Here is a 19,466-nt window from a genome sequence, read left to right on the forward strand (position 1 = left end):
TTCATGCTTTGTGTGTATAAAAAGAACTTCTATACTTTCCACCGGTTTCAGAGTAACAGCCGTGTTAGTCTGTATTTGCAAAAAGAAAAGGAGTACTTGTGGCACCTTAGAGACTAACCAATTTATTTGAGCATAAGCTTTCGTGAGCTACAGCTCACTTCCTCGAATGCATACTGTGGAAAGTGTAGAAGATCTTTTATACACATAAAGCATGAAAAAATACCTCCTCCCACCCCACTCTCCTGCTGGTAATATCATTTTAGATAAGCTATTACCAGCAGGAGAGTGGGGTGGGAGGAGGTATTTTTTCATGCTTTATGTGTATAAAAAGATCTTCTACACTTTCCACAGTATGCATCCGATGAAGTGAGCTGTAGCTCACGAAAGCTTATGCTCAAATAAATTGGTTAGTCTCTAAGGTGCCACAAGTACTCCTTTTCTTTTTTCAGTATACCAGAAATATAGCCAGGATGGGCAGGGATGGTGTCCCTAGCCTCTGTTTGCCAGAAGCCGGGAATGGGTGACAGGGGATGGATCACTTGATGATTATCTGTTCTGTTCATTCCCTCTGGGGCACCTGACATTGGCCACTGTTGGAAGACAGGATATTGGGCAAGGTGGATCTTTGGTCTGATACAGTATAGCTGTTCTTATGTTCTTATGAGGTTGCTTGCAGTGAAAAGAGGGGGAATCTAATCTTTCCTTTTCCCATTTAACAAAGCCACTACATCATAACCAAGGAGGGAGGAGACAACATCTGACATACTTGTATTAAAGTGCACATGCTGGAAATGTTTACACTTAGCTCTCAAAATGTATACTGGGCCAGCCTCATCACTAGTATAAACATGGGTCACTGAGTGTATTGTTAGAGTAGTATCCTGTTGGATTTGAGTAATCTTGGGTGTGCAGAGCATTTCAAATGGCTGGGGGGGGCGGGGGGAGGGAAAGCAGGGGAAGAGAGATGTGGAAGACCTTGAAAAGGGACCTAAGGTATTCTTGCATTGGAAACCTTTTGAAAATACCTGATGCGATTTGCTATTCAAAAGGCAGAGCGCTTGCTCTGAAGCTGGATTGTTATCAGCCCTTAAGATAAACCCTCGCTGGCAGAGATGATTAAGTAGTTTCCAGAGTGGGTGTGAGTTCCATCAGAAAGCAAAGAAATCATTCCAACCCAGGCTTCCATCTGGTCCTGGAGTATTAACGAAGGCCCCCCGCAAACCCCCTCCAGCGCACCACCGGGAGGCTTCCCACCAGCAGGCTCCTTATAAGGCTCCACGCCCAGTCCACCCATCTTCCTTCCCACCCCCTTCTATTTAAAGTAAGAAAATGTGCTTTACTGCAAGAGCTCCCAGCCCCCGGGCTGTAACCTCTGCGGCGGCAGCACAGCTAAGTCAGAGCCACACGCAACCGGACTGTTCGCCTGCCCCTGCTGGGACTGGGGCTCGGGGAGGGCGAGAGTGTGTCTTAGTGCGTGTGCCTTGAGCTGTACTGACAGCGGGCAGCCTTAGCTGGGGAGCGAGGGGAGTTTTCAGGGCTCATCAATCACCTCTATCTTTGGGGGGGGCAACCTTCTACCCTCTCCCCCCACACACATCCCCTTGCTGCCCCAGTCCCATTACACCCGGCCTCCCGCCCCCTCTCCAGGAGACACTGTCACTTTCCCAGGCACCCCACTCCCAAAGGCTGTCACCCCCCCCCCTGCCCCGGATCCCTAGCTGCGGGACCGAAGTGAAAGTGAAGCAGCTCCGCGGCGGGGGGGGGGAGTGTCACGTGACAGATGGGAAGCTGCCCAATCACAGGGGTCTGGGCACGGTGAAGGGGGAGATTTGGGGAGCTGGCGATTCCCCCCCCCCCCACCACACACACACACACACACACACACCGCCCCCAGATCAATGAAGTAGCCGGGGCAGGAGCGCGGCGTGTGACTGAGGCGGCGGCGGCGGCTGCTGCCGGGTCCAGCCAGTGCTACTCCCGCGCAACACCTCCCCCCAGTAAACCCACCGCCACCCCGCGGCAGGGCAACAGGCCGGTGAACTGCTCCCCCCCCCCCCCCCCCCCGCCGCGTCTCTCGCCCCTGGAAGCCGGGCCCGCCGCGGGGAGACCATGAGAGCGCGAGGCCCCCCGGGCCGCTGCCCCCCGCTGTGAGGCGGTGGCGGAGGAGGGGCGGGGCCGCCCGCGGGGATTTATAAGCTTTCTGGGGGCTGTGTCCCTCCTGGGGTGGCGCCTGCTCCCCCCGCCCTGGGCTCGGTGCGGCGGCCGTCCCGCTTCCTTTTGTGCCCGGGAGCGATGAGGCAGGGGGCTCCGTGCTCCCGGCAGCCACAGCCTCCGCCGGCCCCCAACGCCCCGCGGGCACCGCAGGTAAGTTCGGCGCGGGGGCCAGTGGCCAAGAGTGCGGGTGGGGCTGGGTGGCACTGGAGCCCTGCTCCCCCTCCCCCGACCACACGCCCCTCCCTCTAGCTAGAGGAAAGCCTCCCCCTCTCTCACGAGCTCTTTCAAACTTGCTAGAGCATCTGCCCCTTCCCAGCTTGTTCCTATTGTTTTAATACCCCCCCCCCCCTGGACACACACCCCTTCCTGCCTCCTCGTCCCGGCATTAAAGCTGCCCGGGGCATGCTCCCTTGGGGGTGTCTTTGCCCTCTTCAGACCCCCCCCCTCCCCGCCCAAACAACACCACCCTTTGCATTTATTTCTGGTTTCTAAGGGATTTCTCCCCAACCTGTCTGTAGGTATGTTTGTGTAACCAGACACTGAGAGTAGCTGTCTGCTGGAGAATTAACTCAGTCCCCCAAAGCTTCGTTTGCATTCAATAGAGGTGTTTGTTTTTCAGGTTTAGACCTCCAGACGGGTTGAAGAAATCGCCCGAAAGGAACCACTTGGAAGATTTTGTTTCCTCCTGTGAAATCCCCCCTAGACTTGAGCAGGTGGGGGAATTTGGGGGATGTTTTTGTGGGGGCTGCCTGGGGTGAGGGGCGGGGAAAGGGAACTGAAAGTGGAGAGATTCTGGGGTAGTTTTCCTCCTCGTTTCTGAACGCAGGGAAGATAGATCGAGACTCTTACTGTTGGTTTTTAAAAATAAATAATACAGATGCTGGCAGATCTCTTAGTTTTAGAGAAGTGGATTATCTCTAGGATTAACGTAAAATGTTGATGTTTGAGGAACTGCTGTTGCTCAACCCGTAAATAAAGTGGAGATGTTGACAGATTGTCTAGCCTCTGGTAAAAGAGAACAAAAACAGTGCATTTCTTAAAGGATATCAGCACTTGGGAGGGTGGAGGAGAGAGGAAGGAGTTTAACTATTAACTTTTATCTGGATTTATAAATGAGTTGAAACTCTTGTCACTGATGCTATTTTATGTCTTTGCCTTTCCATTTCCCCCCGTACAAGATGGTGAAAGGCACATGGAAACGCTGATGTGCACATTAATTGGACAACGGGGTGATTTTATTGCTCACTAGTAAAAATAAATGTCACGGGAAAGTTGCTGTTTGTAGTTCAAACGGCGAGGAACTAGTCTGGACAAAAACTAGCAAAGTGGATGGTTGGATTCAAATTCTGCCCTATTACATTTGGAGTTTGTTTTTATTTTTCTAGATCATTCACTTGAAGACGCTGGAGGACGATTTGCAAAAAGGTAAGACACGTTTTCACCAAAGATTAAAATTCAAGGCTATATCGTGTATTTGTCATGCAGCTGAGGCCCATTGTCTCAGCAAAACTCCTATATTTGTTCAACTGAACTCCTGATGAATAGGGTAATGCTAACCCATTACTAGGCACTATTTGAACAAATGGAGTAATATAAAGTATTTAGCAAACATGTCGTTTGTTTCAGTTATACACCGGGATGTTAGTTAGAGCTAAGGAATTCTTCCTGTCCAAAGAGAATACACGTTTTCTTTAACAGGGACACAAGAAGATGATGAAAACATGTTTTCGTTGTTTTTCCACGTATGAAATTGACGTCTAACTTCACACAAATAATACTCAAGGTGTCTCAAATATAAACTTAATTTGACTTTTGGTGTAAAGTGAAAGGAAATGGTTGTGCGTAAAATACCTTCTTCATCTCAGCTTTACAATGGGCCAAGAAAACACTTTCTATAGCTATTGTAAATTGCGTGATAGCATCAATCTTGTCTTGATTTAAATTAAAATAAAAACAAATGTGTTCGTTTTATTTCTTTTGAAGCAGCTTAATATAAACTTATTTTTAAAGTAATAAACTGTAAGAAAATCATTGGATTCACCAGGAGTTTTCTACTTTTCATAGGTTAGTCAAGTGAAAGCAAGAAGTTTTTTTGTTTTTTTTTTAGAGGGGTTGAGGGGGGGTGGGGAAAATGGTCAATTAGACAACGGAACTCTTTGTTTATAATTGCAGCATTAACATAAGCGAAACGTAGGACTACTATGTATAAATTAATTTCAAAATGAGAGCCCTAACATCTTTATTCTTTCCCATTTTTTACTATTTAGGAAGATAGTTTCTTTTATTGGACTGTGATAGTTTTGTCTTTCTCCTCTCTGCCAAACGGAAACATAGGGAGTGAGCAGGACAGTTCATTCTCATCGTTTATTTTGAAAGAGAAGTTTGTATGGTATTTTCAGATCTGAGGGAGTTCCTCTCTTTCTTTGCCAGCAACAAGTGCGTTGATATACTGAGCTGAAGAACTTGGGCATAATGCCAACTCAAGCAATTTAAACGGCATGGTTATTAGTATCTATCCTGTCCTTATCACACAGTAGTTGTCTTTAATAAACTGAATGTCCTTCCAAGTGATAATCGTGGTTGACAAATTAGTTCAAGTCTTAACTCTCTATTCCAAGTGAATTCTGTTTTAATTGATAAATGCTAAATCTTAATTCCATCAGCTATAAAACTTTACAATATACAGAGAGGATTTTGAGGAGATTTTCTTACAAATAAGACAAATTGTTTTAATTTTCTTTTTAATTGTATCATATTTACAATGCTTATGCCTCTAAACAATTTGTATTTCTGCATTTGCAAGAGGTGGTAGTTGTTGAATCCCACAAATTAATACTTAACAAAAAAAATAAAATTAAAAGAGCAAATAATTTTGTTTGGAAAAATTATTTAAGCATGTGAGATACCCTAAAATGTGTAACAAATTCTATAACTTTTGTAAAGTGGTGTAGCTGGAAGTGATAATGAATATAATCTACTATAGCAGCTTCACTTTGAATAATTAGTTGCACAATCTATATTTAAAAAAAACAAACAGGGTTTATTTTCCTCATCAATCAGCTAGAAATGTATTGTGTAAGAACTGTTAAATTTTCCAACTGAAATAATAGTGAATTTATTTCTAGAAAGCAATTAATAAAATTTCAAAGAAATATATAGTTTTCTTTGTATGATCCTAACAAATAATAAGCATTTAAAAAAAACTCTAAGACTTACATGGGCTGTAATTTTTCAGTCCTCCTCATCTTAACATGTAATTTTTCCTTGTAGAATTATTAGGTAACATTACAATCCAACATAAAAATATGTGGAAGGGGATGTATTAATAAAATTAACTGTAAAATACAGAAATAGGAAATGAGCATATCCTTAAGATATGAACATTTATGAAAAGATTTATTACAGAAGAGCTGCACTCTCATTTGCTGATTCATGAACCTGCTAAATCTTGCCAAAAGCATCAGTATCTATCACTCATGGTCTCAGCAAACTGATAATAGCACAGTGCTGTAGTGTGAGATCTCATGTTTCTAAGTCTTCCTTAATTTTACAAAATACACTACAGTACAGTTACTATTATGCTCGGAAAGAGTCATAAATAGACAACTATATTTTTTCAACATTAATGAACAGAACTACATTTCAGTAATGCTGTATACTTGATTTCATGTTTTATTAATTTGCAAAATTCACACCAGTGGCTAGAAGATAAATGCAACTTAAGGTTCTATCTTATGTCTTAAAAGCAGCAATTGTCAACTAATAAAATAAATCAATTATTTCTCTACAAACTACGTATTGCTGAAAGACTCTACCATTTTTTTTACATTTTATATTAAGCTGATCAATCATACATAGACACAACAAATGGTACCATTCTAAATGTTAACTTCGTAAAAATTTAAATACAAAATACTAAGTAGTTGTTGTTGAAGTATTACACTGAAACACCTGAAGCCCAGAAAATAGCACAGAAAAAAGTAACTGGCATTGTGTAGCTGATATATTTATTTGTCTCTGTCGTTAACGCTACTGATTCAGTTGTCCCAAATGATATTTAGGAAGATAATGGAAAATATTTAGGTACTGCATTTCCAGCTGGAACTTTGGATATTATAAGTTGCTACTATTTTTTCACTAGAAGCATTAAAATTATGACAATGGTTTCTAGACTTATGGTGTTTAAATAAATATTGCAGTAAATATCATGGAAATTTGGCTTCATTTTTTGCAAACCTCTGAGTGCTGGCAGCTAATTTAGTTTCATAGTTGGCATCCTTTTCCATTTTTTGCCTTAAATATTAGACAAAATGTTTTTTTCTATAGTTATACTTTTCAGTGCATGGGATGTATGCCTAAGCATGAAACCATGTGGGAGCTGCTATTAAGAATTTTTGCCACTATTCTTAATTCCTTCACCTTATTCAAGTCACTCTTAGGGCACATCTTCACTAAATGTGTCATATTAGAATTTGTGACATAGTCATATTCTAATACAATAAAAATGTCCAAAGACAAGGCTTTAAAGATCCTCTTCTGCAATGTCATGTATGAAAAATGTGTCCTAAGTCCACAGAAACACACACACAATGTATTTTGATCCACAAAAATATATGTATGCATGCCTAAACTGAGTAATTATATTACCATATCTCCGTAAGTTGTGTTTTTCTGTTTTGGTCTCCTCTCTTGTTTGCCAAGTCCATCACTTGCTACAGCTTACTATATGAACTATATGGCATCCGATGAAGTGAGCTGTAGCTCATGAAAGCTTATGCTCAAATAAATTTGTTAGTCTCTAAGGTGCCACAAGTACTCCTGTTCTTTATACGAACGTAGTTCTTGCTACTGTGAGGCACTCCACTGAAGTCATTGGGACTATTTTTAATAATAAGCAATACACTTGGTAGGGTTTTATACTGTAAGATCTGCAGGGCAGAAACCTGTTTTTGAGGTATTTTCTATCATGTGCCTGGCACTCCTGAAGATGCTATGAAATAATAAACGTTGATAATGTGCTTAGGTTTGTATCTTTTATTAGGGAATGTGCCTACAAAGCTATTTAAAACAAAAAGAAAAATACTGCGACAATGCGGCTTCTAGCTAGGGCAGGATGTGCTTTAATTGCTATGGAAGCCTTGATTCTAAATTAATCACAATTTTAATAGACCGTACCTTCTGTAAAGCCAGTGGGCTAGATCCTCAGCTGGTGTAAGTCATCATAGATACATTGAAGTCAGTGGAACTGTGCCAGTTTACCCCAGATGATGTTAGTGTCCTTCTTGGCTTTAACAGTTTTCCTTTAATCTTCTTGCCACTTAAAGTTTTACTATGATCTACCCACATTCCAGAAGCATGGAAGAATGAAGACAGAATAACATTTTCCTTATTTCCCTCCTCCATTCAGCCTTTGGTGGCTTTTCTCTTATAATAGGATTTATGTTTTATTAATCATATATGTTGTAATCCGTCTCAGAGCTCTTAAATGTACTTGTCCTCCTTAAAATCAGACATTTTAAATCACACCTGAATAGAAGTGTTATTATATTTAGAAACATTCCAGTCTTGTCTAGCTTACCAGATGTAGGTGTGTTATAAATAGCTTCCTGATGATGCTGCATTTGTGATTAAAGGTTCCTAAACACTGTTGTTGGCAACCCTCTTATTATCAGCTTGTTTGATGTAAAGGAGTTTAGAAAGGGTGCCCCCACACCCACTTCCCCCCCAAAATGACTTTACTCTGTTTGCCAAATTCTTGACACTTTTCTTAACCAGGCTGCAGTATCACTAGTAGTAAGTTACACATTTGAATCTGTACATCTTATGTATTAAGAATAGTAAGCATTGCTTGGTCAGTAAAGTGGAGAAATAATTGTTTCTCTTTATCAACTGGCTAATGAGCATTTGTGAGGGCACTGTTACTAAAACAGCTCATTTGCAATGGGTCAAACTAAAGTTTTCTTTCCCTTTTAAAGCAGAATATAATTTGGCGGATTGCTGCCTACATTCTTTTAACAGTTCTGTAAACAAAGTTATTCTTTTTAGCAAAATGAAGTATTACTATATGGAAGTAGTCATTGTTTTTATACAGTTGTCAGAATTCATGGTTTTGGAGAGCAGAGTGAGTTTTGAGGATTTTTTTTTTTTTATGTTTGTGAAAAAGAGGGCTGGGGATAATAAAAAAAAATCTTCCCCTTTTTAAACATTTTTTCTACCAACAGCAGTGCAAAGAAAGGGCACTGCATAAATATCTATTTTTAAAATCAGCTCCCAGTTATTCCTGGGGTTTATAAACAATAACTTCAAGGGGGAAAGTGTAACAAGATTAAGATATGGTGGCCCAGATACAATGGTGATGAAGGGCTATATAAGTACGGTATAAATAGATAAAGAGTGTGCATAAAAACACTGTGATAGTAGATGCTCCAAGTAGATGTGAGTTTCCTTTTTTAATTGACTAGCAATTTACCTTACCCTTTCCAACAGGAAATTCCTATTCCATCAGAATTATAAAATATATTATAGTAAATAGTTTTAATTAATTTTAGCAAAATTTAATTATTATTTCACTAATTTTATTGAAGCAGGAAATGTATGAAACTACAAAATTTCAACTGGCTACCCATGGAATATAAATAACCAATAATATGTGCAGTATATATATTTTTTTCCTCTATCAAGTGTGACATGACACAGGCACAAGTACAGATTTCCCTTTTCATTTTTAGTTAGTAAACTCTGTGGGTAGAAACTGTGCTGTAAAAGGCCACTAGCTGATGCCTTTAAAAAAAAAATATTATTTTTTAAACTTTTCACTGCATGTCTAGATTCAATTTTCTCCTGGTGATGTGATTTGCCAGTGAGATAAAATGTTCTTACTAAATTCTAAATTTAAGGGTAATGCTGTCAAATTGATCTTGAGTGGGACAGTTTCAGAAATGTCTGTCTTTTCAAGTCAATGTCCTTAATATCTGCTGGGGGCGGGGGAGGGGGAGGGGCTTTCAAACTTTCTTGCTTATTTTTTTTTTTTTTTGTCAGTACACACTTTGTTACTTTTTACCTCACTTACTCTTAAGGGCATTGGCTTCAATAGAACTGACAATTTACACCAGCTGAGGATCTGCCCCAAGATGTGGTACTTCATGGCTAAGGGTCCAATCCTGTTAACATTCACTTCCAATCAGGGGTGCTGAGAGCCACTGAACCAAACTGTAAACCCTGGATATAATGGAAACCACTGCAAGTCAGGGGTGCTGCAGCTCCCCTAGTTCCAGCACTTATGCTTCCAATAAAATGATACATGGGTAGAGAACATTTTATTGTAGGCCAAATTTGGCCCTCAGATTTTAGTCCAACAAAATTTCCAGAAATCACAAAGGTGTAAGAAAGAATTTTACATCAAAGTGAAAGTCTTGTTATTTCATTATGTTCATGATTCTCTTGAACTTCTGTATGTTATTTGGCATCCTCTAGCTAAAGGAGATCATGCTAATTAGATTATAAATTAAGGGGCATAAACTTGCATCATAAGTTTCTGTGCTGACAATGTGTCTTTTTGGCTATAAAAGGTTGCCTTGGGATTTAACATGTATACTGATAAGATAAACCACGTCTGTGTTCAGTCCTTAAGAATATAACTGGAAGAAAACAGTAGTTGATACAATGGAGAATAATTTGTATAACAATGATATTATGAATGCAACTATTTTTTTGTAAATTATGAAACAGCATGAGTATAGAGAGATGTGGGAGATATAGACACTGTGATTAATAGTGGTTTTTTTGGAGCTAGAATAAGAAATTTCAAAACTAAAACAGAATTTTTGCAGAAAAATAGTATTTATTAAAATTAGAAATGATTAGGCTTTTATGTATATTTTGCCCACAGTCAAGCAGAATACTTTTGAAAGGTTTATTTAAAATTTTTGAAAGAACTTTTGAAGCTGCTTTTTAAAAGTGACAGAAGAAATTATACATATAATCCTAGATTGCTTTTTTCTGCAATTATTTATTTAGGGATTGATCTTGTATGCCTATATCAATTTACAAGCTAAGGGCATGACTCTGTAACACCCACACACTCATTCATGTATAAAGTAGTTCTTACATATTTTAGCCTATGCAAGGCCTACTCACATGCCTCCATCTTGTAAATACTCAGAATGAAATCCTGGCCCCACTGTAGTCAATAGCAAAACTCTCACTGATTTCAGCAGGGTCAGAATTTCACTCTTAGTGCCTCATTCTGGAATCAGATCTGCATAAGGCAAGGGTGCAGTCACATGGATCCATTCTTCTTCTTTCTTAGGACATTATGGATGTAATCAAACTTCTCACAAACTCGCTGTTATTCTTCTTCAACCTTCCTCATTGCCTCATTTTCTTCTTCAGTTAAAGCTTTAATTTCCAAGGCTATGTCTATACTACCAGTTGTGTTGTTATAACTTATGTCGCTCAGGGGTGTGAATAAACCACCCCCCGAGCGGCATAAGTTACATCAACATAAGCACTGGTGTGGATAACGCTATGTCAGTGGGAGAGCTTCTCCTACCAACATAGCTACTGCCACTCATTGGGGATGGATTAATTACATTCAAGGGATTGTCAGCATAGAATGGCTATACTAGAAGGTTTACAATGGCCCAGCTGAATTGGTACAGCTGCACCACTGTAAGCTTGCTAGTGTAGACATAGCCCAAGAATTTACTTCTCTGAAAACCCATATTTTGGGCAGCTGTCTCCCTGGCTCGTCTTTGCTGCATCCTTACTTCATCCAATGCCTGAGAAGCTTTTTCACCCGATTATACAGCTCTGGCATTATGTTCTTCAGATGTGACTCCTTTTCTGTCTTGGCCTCCTGCACCAGGTTGGTGGTGCACAGCTTGTGTCTGGCCAGGCTGATGTGCTCCTGGCAATAGAATTCTAGGTGCTCGTGCTCCAGGCCCTTCCTCTGCTGAAGGCCCATCATGGGCAGGTGCAACTGGTGACCCCTGAAAGACAGGCTCTCTCAGTGAAGCTTCAGGTGTTCCAGACAGAAGGAGGCCATGCAGGTGAGGTAGGTCTTGGCAGCCACTGCCTCCGGACAACTATCATAGGCTCAAGTTCCAGCCTTTCTTCTCCATCTGACCACCAGTCTTGGAGCTGTAGAACGCTCTTCAGCATGGATCTAGTTGTAGGATGAGGGCCTAACTTGTGTGATTTGAACCCAGTGGGGCTATGCACAACCATAACGTTATTTGGGTGTGTTTGCAGGATCAGAGCCTTGCCTTGTATCTCTTTCCTTACAATTTCCAAGTGAAAGCACATCAGCTTCTTATGCTCCTGGCCCTAAAAGAGCAGTTTTTAAAATAACTTAAATACCTTTAGATCAATCTGTCCTGTCTTTGACAGAATCCTAAAACATGCTACTTGGGTGTTTCTCTGCTATTACTTACTTGTTTTAATATGCCTTCTATGGAATTTATTAATGCAATAAAAGGAAAGACCAAGATATTTGACCCAATTGCTCTATAAAATCACATTGTTCTATAATTTAAAAAAAAATGAATTGGGATTTTACTGAGGTAAAAACAGGTAATAGCTTTCTTCTCCCTTTTTGTTATTCAAGGGGGGAAAAGGAACAATACGTGCCGTTTAGAGTCAGGAGCTACCCTTCTAACCTCTGCAGCTCTTAAAATGCCTGCAGGTTTTTAGATGGTGGCTTTTATACTTGTAATTCAACTTTTGTTTAAAAAAACAAAAGACAAAAAGAGTAATGGTAGGAGTACAATACCAAACTGCTGATAAACATGGAATAAAATTGTTGGAGAGGAAAGTTGGCTATTGACTCCTCTTAGTGGTCTTTCTCTTTTCTCTCCTCTCCTGTACTGACATTTATTATTTGAGGTTTTTAAAAAAGAGGGGAAAGTACTGCCTCCACTATAAAGCACTCAAACAGGCGATTGACCTTTAAAAGGTAGGCACACTGTCTATGGGTTTTTTTTTTAAACATCCACCTCCCAAAAGAGCAGTAGTTTCTACATGAGTCTTGGAAAATATGTTGCATGCTGTTTCTAGACCGTTCTTTTTTGTGTGTGTGAAGGTCTGGGGAAGTAGTATTTACTTCCCATGCCATTTTTTAGAGAAGGGAGTCTGAGTATCCTTTTCCAAAATCCTTTCCAGCCGAAGGAGATGGGGACAGCATATTGTACAGCTGGGCCAACTTGAGATAGTTGCTTTTTAATTACTCTTTCAAATATTCCTTTCAAATATGCTGTGCATGAGTATAAGAAACTGAGGCATGTCAGAAGCACGTATAGAACACTTTTTGACACAGTAGAAATAATAATTTTCTTCTGTGTGTTATACTCTTGACATTTATAGAGTGTTTAATCTTTTCAGAGCCCTGTAAAACACTATGTAATGTAAAAGCACCTCAATAGATGGATATGAATATCCTTAACACTCACACAATATATGAATGTATTCCTTAAAAAAGGCTAGGGAGGCAAAGCAACTTTTTTACCCCACTGTCTAAACTGTTGTTGAAAACTAGGAATTGTGGTGCCTAAAAGAATATTTTCACATATGCTAAAGCTCTTGTGCCACATTTCTGGAGGCTAACCATGCCATTGCCAACTCTTACTGAACAGACATGAGTATGTCAAGTTAGCCTTGAGCCCAGGTCACCTCAACACATAAAATCCACTAGGCTGGCCCAGGAGCAGATTCTTTTCTCATGCTTTTCACTTCTTAGTCTGGGACTACTCACAGAGTATCTGCAAAATAAGCTACTACTCAATGTGAGTAAAAGTAGCAAAACAGACTGGTCCTATCCTTGTAGATGATGCTTTATGCAGTGTAATATCAGGCAGGCTGTATGTGTTTAGAATATGATATTTACACTGATACTTTGTTTTCTGATACTGGTATGATCTGAGGAGAGAAGGGGTTACTTTTTTTGAAGTACTGATTTTCAGTGCAGATGAAGGTCAAGGAATGTAACAGTTTTAGGAATGTACACCTGTGAGTATAATAGGAAAGAATCTGTTTGTGTATTTTCACCACTGACATTTAGATCAAAGGTCCTCAAGGTGTTGCTGTAGTGAGAAAAGGGAAAGGGGCCACGCAGCTTACCCACAGTGACCTTTCAACTTGCTCATTGTTAGCAAGTTTTCACTAGAAAACCAGTCGCAACTCTGCTTGGTTTGGGATGACTGTCTTTCAGGGATTTGCTTATTATGCATGTGTATACAATTCAGGATGTGGCAGATTGAGGGCTGGTAAGTAATCAAAAGAAAAAAACTAGCAACAAAAACCTCTAGTCAAATATTGAAACTGATGCCTAATCTTTCAACGGAGTGCATTGACCTATTGTCAGAAGGACTTAAAACCATTTTGTTCAGAGGCAATGAACGTTACCACGGGACTAATGAGGTTAGAATGGCTGGTGAGTAACCTTTCACAAATATATGCAAGTTAAAACAAAATAGCTACGGAGGAAAGAAACTAGCTTCTTGTATTCTAGTTTACTTACAACTAAAAAGAACCTATGCCAAAAAGGAAGAGGATTTCTTAGTTCTTCACAGTTGTTTAATTAATCACAACTTACAAACCTGGTCATTGCAACGCTTCTTTTCTTTTTCACTTTTTCTTTTTTTTTTTTCTTTTTCTTTTCTTGGATAATGGAGAAAGATGATCATGTGGGAGACATTGTGACACTCGTTAAAACTTCTCCTTCCATTCTTTGAGTCATTGTACAGTATTGAAAAAATCAAATTAAATAAGAGTTGGGACAATATGGTTATAACCCTGTTTAGTTTCTTTTGTTTTTATATCTAAGCTATATTGGATTTGTGCTATTTAAATCTTTAAAATGTTTGACCAATACTTCTCTCTGTCTTACTCAAACTTACTTTTTTAAATCAGAGGCTTTACATATTTATTTTTTATTTATTATTATTATTTAGACAGAGCTAATGTTTTACACTTCACTGTCAAATGTTTGCTTGCTATGATGGTGTGTCTGAATGGATTTCTATAAGACATGGATATCTTGCATGAGAACTGAGGTTGCTCTTGTCACAGTCATGAGTGATTTCCTCTTGGCATTACATCAGGGTCATTTGGCCATTTTGATCATGATGGTCTTCTTGGCAGCTTTTGATATGATTGACCAGGGTTTGTTGCTACAGCACTAAGGCCTTGTCAACACTAGGAAATTTTAGGAAAGAATTCCTACCAGGTTTAACTGAACTAGTGGCAACATCATAGAAAGCTTAGAAAATAAATCCTAGAGTAGACATGGCCTAAGGGAAACAGCTTGTGTGTCTGTCTGGAATTGTCCTCAAATGGTTCAAGAAATACCTGAAAGGAAGGAGGCAAATAGTGGTGTTACACAGCTGTGTATCATCACTCAGGTATTTGAATTGCTGTTCTCATCAAGGATCTGTCCTACTTTCCATGTTCAATATATCTGAGATCTTTTGACAACTTTTCTAATCCATGTGCTGATGATACACAACTTTGTCTAACTTTCCCCGTGGACCTGCAAGTTCAGTCTCTGCTCGGATGAATTCCTGGGCAATGTTCCCTGCTGGATGCATTCAAGCCCAGAAAATCTGGAGTCTAGGTGGTGGACAGGGGGCAATGTTAGAATGCTTTTACTGAGGGGACTCTTTCAGAAATTGTGAATCAGATTAAGCATTTTAGTCTTACTTTTGTTCACATCCTTCCCATGGAAAGACGTGCTGGACACGATTAGCAAGTGTTTGTTTTAGCTGTGCAGTGTGCACAGTGTGTGCCCCTAGCTCATGACAACCTTGCAATAGCAACATGTGCTGGTGTGATCACAAGGCTGGATTATTGTAATTCCCATTTAGTGGAGCTTTCAGCAGGGCTTCTCAATTGTTCAGAACGCAACAGCATGTATGTTCACTGGCTTGAGCTACTGTAATCTTATTATGCCAACATTGTCTCACTATGAAGTGGTGGGTTGACTTTAAGCTGGAACTACTGAATTTGTTTGTTTGTTTGTTTGAAGCCCTTAATATTGTAGGCCCTGGCTACATTATATTCAAGAACACCTTCTTGAGCCTCGGTCTGATGGGATTTTTGTTAAGACACCACCCTGTTTAGCGTATCTGAGGACAGGAGGCCAACCTTTGCTGAGCTGGGCCCTAGCTCATTCCATCTTTTTCCATTACTCAGAACCTTGTTACTCCAAAATTGAATTCTAGTTTAATCACTTCTGGCACTAATATACCTTTTCCTCCTCCTTTTGACATTCTCTTTTAGAACCTCTCTCCCTTTACTGTTTTTACCTACATTTTTAAAGGGTGGTGTGTTAATGTTTTATTATGTGTCTGTAATAAAGCACACACTTTGAGGCACTTTGTTTGCCTGGGAGTAATTTACAAAGTCCTTTTTTAAAAAACAAACAAAAAGCTTCTGTAAAAACAAAACTACTCTTGACTTCTCAAATGTTTTCCTAAAATTCCTTATTACTGCTAGTGACCAAGGCCTTGTACCACTATAACTATGTTGATTATGGGGTGATTTTTTTTTCTTTTTTTAAATCAAAATGGTTATACTAGTGCATCCCCTTATGTGGACACAGTTATGCCAGTGTAAAGGTGTCTTATGCTTTATTCTTCTTTCCTTACGGCCTAACCGCTATACCATTATAATTGCATGCACACTAGGTGGCTTGTACCACTATGGTTAATACCAGGGCCTGCTCTAAGCAAGCTGGTACCTGGGGCAGTGCTGCTAAAGGGGCAACACTGGCTGATCTTGGGGCAGCAGTCCAGCAGCAGCCCTGGTGGCAATTCAGCAGCAGCTCCTCTCCGTTGTTTCCTGCGGCAGCAATTCGGTGGCGACTCTTCTGGTTCGGGTCTCGCCATTGGCGGCAATTCGGCGGCAGCTCCCTCCGATGTTCCTGTTCTCTCTGGCGGCGGTGTATTTACCAGGTGTTTGGGGTTTTTTTTGTTTTTTGGGTTTTTTTGGCTGCTTGGGGCGGCAAAAAACGTAGAGTCGGCCCTGGTTAATACAGTATAATTTTGTTAGACAAGCCCAAAGAACAAACTTTTAGTTAGCCTAGCTGTACACTTCTGCAATTCCCAGTTGCTGTGAGAGACTTGGCAATACCAGGGACTGACATGGCTACCACAACACTGCTATAACAGAGCAGACATTTTAGATGAAGCAAGACCTTTATTTGCACTATTTACATAAAGTGACATTTTTCTTCCAGAGGAATGTACCACTTATTATTTTTCATTCTTATGGTAATCAGCAAAGGGAAAAAACATGGGGCTGTGCCCCTTTCAACTTGTTTATGACCGAAAGAAGATCTAAAAGTTTCTGCTTGTGTGTTTCTTTTAAATAACAAAACTGTTAAGTTTTGTCTTCCCTGGTTTTGCTGAGGTGTCAGTGGAGGACCAGAGAACTAAAGTGGGAGATTTCTCAGTCTGTAACTGCAGGGTGGGAATTCTGAATCTTTAATTAATAATGAGATGTTGTTATTTTGATCAGGAGTTTGAGATAAATAAGTGGCCAGAAAACCCAGACAAATGAAAACCAGAGTTTTAAACATTTTGATTACGAGTTTCTTCCTCTCTCAATTGCTCAGGTTTCACTTCCTTGATACCTGTGATGTCAAAAAGCAACAAAATATCCATTTATTCAGAGTCTTCCAGGGACAAAAAGATGGGCGATCCTGAATTTCTAATATAAAAATAAACCAGGAGAAAATACTTTTACAAAGCCTTGAATCATCTTTATACAACAGAATGATGCTAAAAAGTACCCAAGCCTATTTTATCCCTTTCATGGACTTTGCTATATTCTAAAGGAGTGCAAAATAAAAGTGATTTTTAGACTTAAATACATACAGTTGGATTTTTCTCATTAGACAATAAAAGTAGAGTGCCACACATTCAAGAAATCTCCCTGCCTCATTTAAACACCCTACCTTATCAAAACTCCATTTCCATGAATGATGAACCTTGGCTCCTGATGGGAGAGTGAAGTATTAAAGTACCTTATTTTCATGTGCTAATGAAACAGAATGTGGCTTTAGGGGATTTCTTTTCAGTGAGGTAGCCTGTTTGGTTATGCACGTCGCCTTCTTATGTTTCCTTCTATGTCTCTGTCTACACTCAAATGGTGGTCTTAATGGGTAACAGTGGCTAATCAGTCTGCTTGACAACAAGCCTTGGCCCTCTTCAGCTCAGCAGGAGAAGCACTGGTCTGTAATTAGTAGAGTCATCAGACCAACTGCTTGGCTCAAAGTGATTTCTTCTGGCACCTCTTACAACAACAACTTTATAAGCAGAAAATCTGACGTTTCTGCTATTTTTACATGCCACAGAGCTAATGTAGACTGTTAAATCCTCAGCATAAATGGTAGGCTTAATATACAGTACATCTGAATCACTGCACTAGGAAGTGGAAACATAAGGCTTAAGTGTTGGCAAACATTGATATTGAAAGTGCATGTGTATTTCTGACTGACTCAAATGATAGTCAAGAATTTTAAAATTCTTGAAACACTGACTTCAATCCAGATGAGGTGAGGACTATAGTCCTGTTCAGTAGTAAGACTTAGATCCTGCAAAAACATAAGAATCTACCTAAGTACCTTTACTCCCATGAGTAGTGCCAGTGAAATCTATAGGACTACTCACACACTTAAAGCTAAATATGTACTTAAGGACTTTGCTGGAACAAGACCTGACTGCAGTATGTTATAGGACTGAGGCCTAAACCCAGTGGCAAGTTCTGGTAGTACTCTATAATGAAGGTTAACACAGTTACTGAGAAAAACAGTGGGGTTTTCTTAGCAACAGTATGCTAGGAACTGTTATATCAGTCTTTACCACAATGGATGATGGGGGGTGGGGGAGAGGGGAATAACTTCTCTGGAATTACTCATTGCCAGTTATGAAGGTGAATTGGCAGAAAGTGATGAATTTCCCTTTCCTCCTTCACAAGAAAAAAGAAGGAACAGGGAAAACTTTAGAAAGTACATGGCAACCAATATCCAAGTCTGGATTTTACTCATTTGAGTTCTAAAGAAAGTGAGGAACCCTCGATAGCTGAGCTACTGACAAAATAGGTAACATAATTAGTAACAATACAGTAGAACATCAGAGTTACAAACACTTCAGGAATGAACTAAATGATATGGTTCTGACAAGTTTTCAACTAAAAATTGATTTAATATAGCTTTGAAACGTTACTATGCAGAATAAAAATGCTGCTTTTAACCATCTTAATTTAAATGAAACAAGCACAGAAACATTTTCCTTATCTTGTCAAATCTTTTTTTAAACTTTCTCTTTATTTTTTTAGTAGTTTACATTTAACACATTACTGTCCTGTATTTGCTTTTTGTTGTTTTGTCTCTGCTGCTGCATGATTGTGTACTTCCGGTTCTAAATGAGGTGTGTGGTTGACTGGTCAGTTCGTAACTCTGGTGTTTGTAACTCTGAGGTTCTACTGTACACCTTTTGAAGATTTGCTAATGATTATACTGTAGCTGACTGAGTCTCCGATACCAATCATTAAAGACAGCTAGTAGGTAGAAAGATGGAAAGTAATAGTAGAGACAATGAGCATTTCTGTAACAGCAAATCATGCCCCAAATATGTTAGGATTATTTAAAAGGACAAACAAAAAGAAAAGGAGAACAAATTAATATAATTTGAGACTTTCAGAGATCTGTTGATAGTTCTTAATAACAGACTATTAAATGTAGTAACTACAGGATCAGAGGTAAAATCCTGTAATGGATTAAAAATAGGTTAAGGGATAGGAAGCAAGTAGTAACAGTTATCCTATTCTCAGCATTGAAGGAGGTGAATATAGAGGGTGCTGTAGGGATCTGTACTAAGAATGGTGATCAGCATGTTGAAGCAGATTTGATCAGTGAGGAGCACCTGATAACTCATGTTGGAAGGAACCATTTACATTATTTTCACCCTCAACAAACCGAACAAATTCTGTATTCCACTATGGCTCCTTTGCACCACTTTTAAGTGCAAAAGGCCATAAACCCAGGAGACTGGTCCCCAGGAAATTCCTCTGGTATGGGGAGATTCCCACCTTCCTCCCATTCCTCTCTGCAGGGGGAATTCACAAGTGGTATGGAACCTGTGTATCAGCTCTGTGCTACCCCATTCCCAGTATAGGAGCATTCCTGGTAAAATGGGATGTGTCTAGAGAGCACTGCTAAACTCTGGCTATCAGAATGGCCTTGTGGGCCAGAA

The 19,466-nt window shown here is 39.7% G+C and overlaps 1 protein-coding gene across 1 annotated transcript in view; it reads left to right on the forward strand.

Moving 5' to 3' along the window:
- Positions 1 to 3,622: 3,622 nt before the first annotated feature.
- The window catches only part of PRDM1 (PR/SET domain 1), a 116,843-nt gene continuing 100,999 nt past the window's right edge, over positions 3,623 to 19,466 (forward strand). Inside the window, exon 1 of the mRNA XM_073336907.1 lies at positions 3,623 to 3,639. The gene's annotated coding sequence lies outside the window, so the exon portion shown is untranslated. The remainder of the gene's footprint in view (positions 3,640 to 19,466) is intronic.

The sequence above is a fragment of the Lepidochelys kempii genome, chromosome 3 (assembly GCF_965140265.1).
Source record: "Lepidochelys kempii isolate rLepKem1 chromosome 3, rLepKem1.hap2, whole genome shotgun sequence".
NCBI lineage: Eukaryota > Metazoa > Chordata > Testudines > Cheloniidae > Lepidochelys > Lepidochelys kempii.